Genomic DNA, 7,458 nt, shown 5'->3' with positions numbered 1-7,458 from the left:
ACTTTTACTTTCAATAGTTACTTTCCCTGGCTGTTATATATAACTCAGGGAAAATATGGCTATTGGTAAAAAATAACTCCTCCAATACGTGTACATTTTTGGAGTGAGAAGAGCTGGAAACGTCGAGGAATGCAAAAGTTTGTAGTTTCCATGTAATGCAGGTTAATGTGGGGGTGAGAAACGATTTTGTTCACTCACTTGAAGCTTAATGCGTACTCTTTTTTTTGTCGAAAATTTCTAAAATTTTGTAGGGAGATTTTCATATTACAGGTACTGATGCTATTAAATTTTGGTAAATAAATATATAGAGAGTGAGAAGATACAGGGGCCATGTGTTATATCTCCAGTGGGGTGGGACTTAATGAGGATTTCATCTGTTATTAATTAACATTTATAATTTTTTTAAAATGAAAATCACTTTTACCACATTTTTGACTTTACATTTCGTGCATATTTCATGGCATTAAAATTTTAAAAATCATAATAATTTTCGAATGTTCAAATACTTTATTCCACAGTTTAATCGAAAGACGGGAAGAGTTAAAAACGTTCACAAAATTTCATGTATTTTTAAACTTTACAATTCATCAACAACGAAATCTTCGATGAAACGTCGGCAAGACGTAATATTCCAAGTATTCATAAAAATTAATACGCTAATATCCTTACGAGGAATCGAAAGGTTGACAAGTAATCGGGAATTTTATGAAAGTATCTACATTTCATTCTCTTCCAATATAACAGTGAATTAAATTGTTTTGAAAAAATAAGAACTTTAATTTTGCGAGCAAAAAACAGATGTGAAAAACTTATTTACATGAAAATTTCACTATTATTTTGATTGAATCCAAAATTTAATATAGAAAAGTGTGTTTCGAAATACAGTATTTTCAATAGCGAGCGTTCGGGTCAACTTACTGTTTAATAAACAGTACGAATTCCATTGTATACTTATTTTATGGAGGATATTTTATTAAGTAGATTTTTTGCCTTCGAAGACAGTTTATTTGATGTGGCTGGAAAAGTACCGCACGCAACATTGTAAAACGTTTATAACTTGACAGTGATGTTGCGTGTATAAATTTATTTTTTTTACCTTTTCTCTAAAGTATTATTTATAATCTTAAGAATATCTTAAACGACACTATTTAATATTTTAGCCTACTCATTTCGCAAGAATTGGATTTGTCACGATGAAATGATCTGACGGACAATTTGAAAATATTCTTATGCCACTTTTCGTACTCTAATGAAGAGCCACAGAATTAAATAAGCAGAACAATTAATAATTAATAATTCGATTAGTTTAATAATTAATAAACAGAAAAAGTATAAAGTTTGATGAGACAGAACAATGCAAAATGAGCTATAAGACCGTTTTAATAAGTAGAAGGAACGTTGGAAGATGTGTACTGTATAGCTGCTGAATATACTCATTTTGAAGTTAGATTTCTGCAAGTACTCGTATTATTACTGCAACAAAAATTACAAAAAAAATTTCGACTTTATCCTTAAAAGATTCCTGTACCGATTACAAGTTGTTTATTGGCAATGATGAGAATCTAAAGCTAATTTCACGCTTTTCAAATCAATTAACTTAACTCTTTCAATGTTATAAAACTCTCAGTACACTCTTAACAAAAGAGAAAGCTTTTTGATTTCGACACGGTATTTTGATACAAATACTTGTACATTTTAAAAGTTGATATCCATAAACAACTTATCATTTATTGCAATTTACTTTTCATATTTTTTATTGCATTCATATTACTTCCGAATAATGCGAAACAAATCAATAATACATTTCCTGAAATAAAACGTGTTATTGCGCTGGAGAACGCAATACTTCTTCAGATGTCGATGCTCGAAGTTGGTTTACATGAAAATCTTTTGAATATGAACCAATTTTAATTAACTTATACATATTGAGAAAAAGGTTTGATAATATATAATAATAATTATCATTCCATTTAAATGCAATACATCAAATGTAGTTACTACAGTCACCAGCGACATTTTGTCTGTCACATTTTTCATCTTGCTCGTGTTTTAACTCATCGAAAGCTACTGTAGCGTAAGAGGGTGGGTCCTCGTACGGAGGGGGTTTATTATTTTCAAGCAAATTAAATTCAAGAGCAACGAGCTCCGACGATGAGCCTGAATTATGTAGTGTTCCTTGAGAATTTCTCCTATCGGAAACGCTGTTACACCGTTCAGAGATTTTTATGAAGACAATAAATACGGTGACTACAATTACAGAAGAGAAGAACAAAATCAATATATCAGCAAAGGGAGGGAAATTTTTCTCTTCATTAGCAAATATTATCTTTTTAGTTAGCATAAACAGACCCGAAACAAGTAGAAGAACACAGCCATAAAATAATGCCATACATATTATGTAACAACACGCTAAAGAAGTTGACATGCTCAAAATGATGTGCAATTTCTCATATCTGAAATAAAAAATAATACTGAAATAAAAAATAATAATAAATAAATATTAAAATTTAACACTAAAGGATATATATTTTAATAATAATAATTAAATAATATAAATCATTTTTTCACTTAATCATACAAAGTAAGCATTAATAAACATATATTGAAGAACGATTTTGTATTCTCATATGATATTTGATATTTAGTGCTAATTATAAAGTTCTAATAATTTCATAAAAGTAATGAAATAACTAAAATATCTTAATATATTTATTATATATTTTAATTTTATTTACTGTTTGATTCTTCGTATTTTTTCTGCGTTGAAAAACAAGAAATTTATAAATTCATAAAACAAACAAATTAAAGTAGCTTCTCGATTAACTAAATTTAACACGTGAAGAAAACGAGTAACTCGCGGCCAACCCAGGGAAAGGCGCGAACCCGGTACCAGCCACAAGCGCTCAATTGTTTTATCTACTCGGCCACCAATATGCGGAACAACAGAAAGCGTACGGAATTTAGCAGAAAATGTAAGGCACCGGAAGGAATACAGAACTTAGTAAAATGTGTAAAACAACATAAAAACGATGTTCGGTTCACGAGCCTTAGTCAGAAAATGCGCGATACTCAAAAACGGCTTTAAATCTGAAGTTTTAAAAGAATTTACTTCGGTAACATCTCATAACAATGCAAATTTTGAAAAGGATTAAAGAACATTTTTTGAAATTACCACGAAACATTGCTTTTATAACATTATTGTATTTATGATCATTAGATACCAAATATTCCAATTTTGATTATATAAAGTGCCCCTCCATTCACATCATCTTGAGTAATTGAGACTCTACTGTATATTAGAAACACACCAAAATAGAATTATCTCCAATCACAATTGATTTCCAAAAATGAATTTATGTGCGTACCTTCATCACAATAGTTCCTTTTCATATACCTTGTGGCATTTTCAAATTTTCTGAGATAAAAAATAAAATTATATTATATCAATATATAAATAAAAATTTGAAATAAATAACAATTTATAGATAAATATAAAAATAAGTAATTTTAAACGAACATTTAATTAGAAAAATTTAAAAATAAATACAATGTACAGTATTTTATTTTATTCGTTTAGTATAATAAATAAAATTTAATGCATTAAAATTATATTAAGTCATGTATAGGGAGCTCCATAAGAGTTCTTTATCTTACATGGCGGTGAGCAAGCGATAGGTGTATTAGAGTCGTAAATTTAGGGAATTCCACAATTGATTCGTGATTTCTTGTACGTAATGCAATTGATGAAATAAGCCAATGTAACACTTGGACAATCTGCCCTCTTAGCAGATCGCCTCGACAGTCCTTCTGAATGGTGCCTCTCAAAAGGTTTTTCTATGAGGAAACTGGCCCTGTTTAGATATTAGAGAAAGAAAAATTCCGGAAAACAGTTGCAGAGGCATTAACCCGCTACCAACTTAACAACTAGTGATCGCTGGTTTTGCCCACTTGTAGACTCTGCACTGATGCGGAACTGCGCAGAGTGCAACATTTCAATAAAAATCTACCATAAGAAGTTACTTCGTAATTAGTATTAACATTTTTGAAGTACATTCTAATTATTAAAATTATAGGAAAAAATACTAAGAAGATTTGTCGACTAGATTTTACTTTTACATATAATAATACAAAAAAAGTTTACTTACGTTGCTTTTACTCAATCTTCAAAATTATACATTGTACGAAAATCTCTTAAATAAACTCTCAGTGTACAGTCATCGACAGAACATCCGTTGATCTACGCGATGCACTAAATTGAATTTAGGTTTTAACAGGTCAGGTTTTAACACATTCAATTTAGTGAAATTGAATGTGTTAAAACCTGTTATTTCGTCACAATATACTTGAGAGTGCATATTTCGATTACAGTATTTGATATCTAACGAAATTATTCTATGAATGCATCGTCCGGGATAAAGTGTCAGAGCATTCCGGTGTTGAAAATAACAAAAAATGAATTAAATAATTAAAAAAAATGACAACAGGAAACTAAACATTAAAACAGATAGGCTACGTCGTAATCATTGTGAACTGTGATCATACAGAAGTGTGTATCAAGCAATAAGTGTATTACTTTTTGTTCTTATCCTAAAGTGTATAATTTTATATTGCACTGGTTCTTGCAGTAAATTGCAGGTTTATTTAAATCAGGTAATATATATTTTGTAATTTTTGCAAATCATTGTTATTTCCAGTTCGTGTCACGTGTTCGATCAAATCCATGATAAAGCTAAAAATATTGGTAAAGATTGTGTTTTATTACTATTTCTGTCAATTAAAACAGTTCTGATAATATGGGAAAACCTCTTAACTTCCAAATTTCGGAAAATAGCAAGGATTGAAGTATTTTTGAAGGAAACTGAAAACGATCAACGTGAAATTTCATTGCAGATAGGGGTGGGCCAAAAGTCTGTCTCTCGTGTACAAAATTCACAACACAATGGAAAATCATGTTAACCAAAACCATTTTGTTTAATATGACCCTGCATTGCGTTATGAATTTTGTTAATTGGATCCTCTTTTAAACCAGGCAAGCCTAAAAAATATAAGGATAACCAGAAAACAGCGATCAAAATATTTAGAGACACGAATAAAAATATACTCGAGTCTAATAATTTTCACACATCTGCATATAGTAGTAATTATAAAAATTTACTCGTAATTAGTAATTAATTTATTGTTTCTATATTTATGACTTGTATTTAGATTGGCAGGAATCAACGAGTCAAGTGCCTGAGTCTGAGACCAGAGAAAAGCACTTCTCCACCAGTTCTGGCTCCACTAGTGGTAATGGCACTGCGTCACAAAGCAAAGTGAAATTCCAACGCATTGATTCGCTTATTCTAAAAATTTCAACTAATCAAAAAACGCAATTCTACGTCCAAAACGGAGAATTTATATATGCCATTAATTCAGTATTTACTCATGAAGAACACCCCGAATTTATAAAATTTTGTCAGATGTTGCGACCTGGAAATGACTATCCACAGAGAAAGAAAGTTGGGGGACCCTTGCTGGACACTATACAATTCCATTGAGAATGAATCAGCTGATACGTTAAAGGATATTACAATCTGTATGGATTGGTGGAATAATATCAATTATGTACCAGTGATTTGTGTGTGTGTGTGACTGATCCTAATGGAACAGTTTATTTGATTTGACTCGGTTGATACAAGCGCAGAAAGTCACGCATCAAACTACTTAAAGATTATTGCAACTGCAGCAGTAAAAAATGCAATCAAAACGCTGTAAAGTAAAATGTCTGGTAAGTGACAATGCAAGCAATATGAAAAAAATGAGAGAAACATTAGCAATGATAGAAAATTTAGATATTGTCACTTACGGCTCTGATCATATTTTAAACTAACTGACTCAATATATCAATATTAAAGATGTTAACGAGCGGGTTAAGCACATCATTGTGTACTTGAGGAATCATTTCTCGTGTTTAAAGTCATAAGTTAAAAACTGGCCTATTCTAATGAAGGTACTGTCACCTTCCTGTAGTTTTATTTTCTTATTTTGTTCTATGGGCAAAATCACTAATTCATGTAGTAGAGAAGTTCGCTTAAACGACTACCGTGTCGGCGACAATTTTTGAGCAAGGGATCACTATTCTAAGGAAGATTTATAAAGATCTATTTTTAAGTAAATTTGAATATATTTTAAAACTTTACTTACTCTCGCTCACTTCCTTTGATAAGCCTGTATCTTCTGTTAGTGAAATCGCATTACTGTCTGTTAGATAAATTGTAAACATTTTAAAAACCATAAAAAATTTTGTTTTATAATTTCTTTGTATACGAGATTATTTACTTTGATGCGTACTAACACCTTTTTAGAATCAGAAATATAATTTATTCCTGTCACCGTGTTATTTTGAATTTCTGGCTGCGCTGTACATTCTTTCCATAATAATAATAAATTATGATTACATTTTAAAAATATGAACGGGGGTAGTAGTAGTCGTACTGATAGAATGGACATTAGTAAATAATACAGTAGAGTCTCGAAAACTCGGCCTAATGTGGACCGAAGGGTGGCCGAGTTTGTGAAAATGCCGGGTTATCGGGAATGGGGTTAAAAAAAATAAGTACGAGTGTTTCCTCAGAAAATACTGTACTGTACTTGTATGTATTGTTTACTTGAGAATATAACAGAGAATAAACTGCCCAAATACCCTTAAACAAAGGAAAAGTACGTCCTTTATGAAGGCATAGAGCCTTTACTACATGAAAATGAAAATTAATGAATACACTGTGTACAGTAATTTACCTGATAAGACGGACCTCAGAAAAATACTTTATGAGGCATAAAGCTGTCTATAATGAAAATTAATTAACTAAGGGTTTTTTTTCCCTGCCAGGGTGTGGGCGAGTTATCCGGAGTGCCGGGTTAGCGAGTGCCGAGTTTTCGAGACTCTACTGTACTAAGTTTTTGAAATTTCTGTAGAGAAAAATAGTGAAGCATAACATTTTTAAAAGACGTTTATTTGTCTTTATTCATTTTTAATTTAAAGACTATCATTCACCTCAGTCTGCGATATGTTTGAATTCTGATTCTTTCTGATTCAACTTCAGATTCAACAGAAGTTTGTTGCATTAAAACCACTGTATCTGCCATTACAAAAAGAATTCTTTCTTGTGAAGTAGATAATTTTGTTTTATTGTCTACCATTTTCAGTTTTTTCTCTACTGTCTTTTGTATTCTTGATGCCTTCTCTTTTGCATTTCTTTTCATGTCAAGTCAGCACTAATAAAATAATTTTAATTCATAATTGATAAAACTATATAGCAAGTTTCTCCAAAAAATAAAAAGAAGTATCTAACTCATTGAAAAATAAAATTAAAAAGATAGTAAATTATATGTATAAATTGCTAAGAGCATAGACACTATGTTACTAATATTTCTTTTTTAAATAAAACACTGCAGGTTTCCATTTTGTTTTTGCGTACT

General features: G+C 30.6%; 1 long non-coding RNA gene across 1 annotated transcript; it reads right to left on the bottom strand.

Annotated features, from left to right (window-relative positions):
* Positions 1 to 1,804: 1,804 nt before the first annotated feature.
* LOC111614145 lies at positions 1,805 to 4,289 on the bottom strand. The gene is made up of 3 exons (XR_002754882.1): positions 4,146 to 4,289; positions 3,366 to 3,415; positions 1,805 to 2,453 (listed from the first exon to the last, which is right to left on the bottom strand). It is a non-coding gene; the product is annotated as an uncharacterized LOC111614145 (long non-coding RNA).
* Between the last annotated feature and the right edge of the window lie 3,169 nt (positions 4,290 to 7,458).

The sequence above is a fragment of the Centruroides sculpturatus genome, unplaced genomic scaffold, assembly GCF_000671375.1.
Source record: "Centruroides sculpturatus isolate CEXI.00-Female unplaced genomic scaffold, Cexi_2.0 scaffold1932, whole genome shotgun sequence".
Taxonomy (NCBI): Eukaryota; Metazoa; Arthropoda; class Arachnida; order Scorpiones; family Buthidae; genus Centruroides; species Centruroides sculpturatus.
The sequence above is the reverse complement of the archived record's forward strand: the minus strand, read 5'-3'. Positions and strand labels throughout refer to the sequence as shown.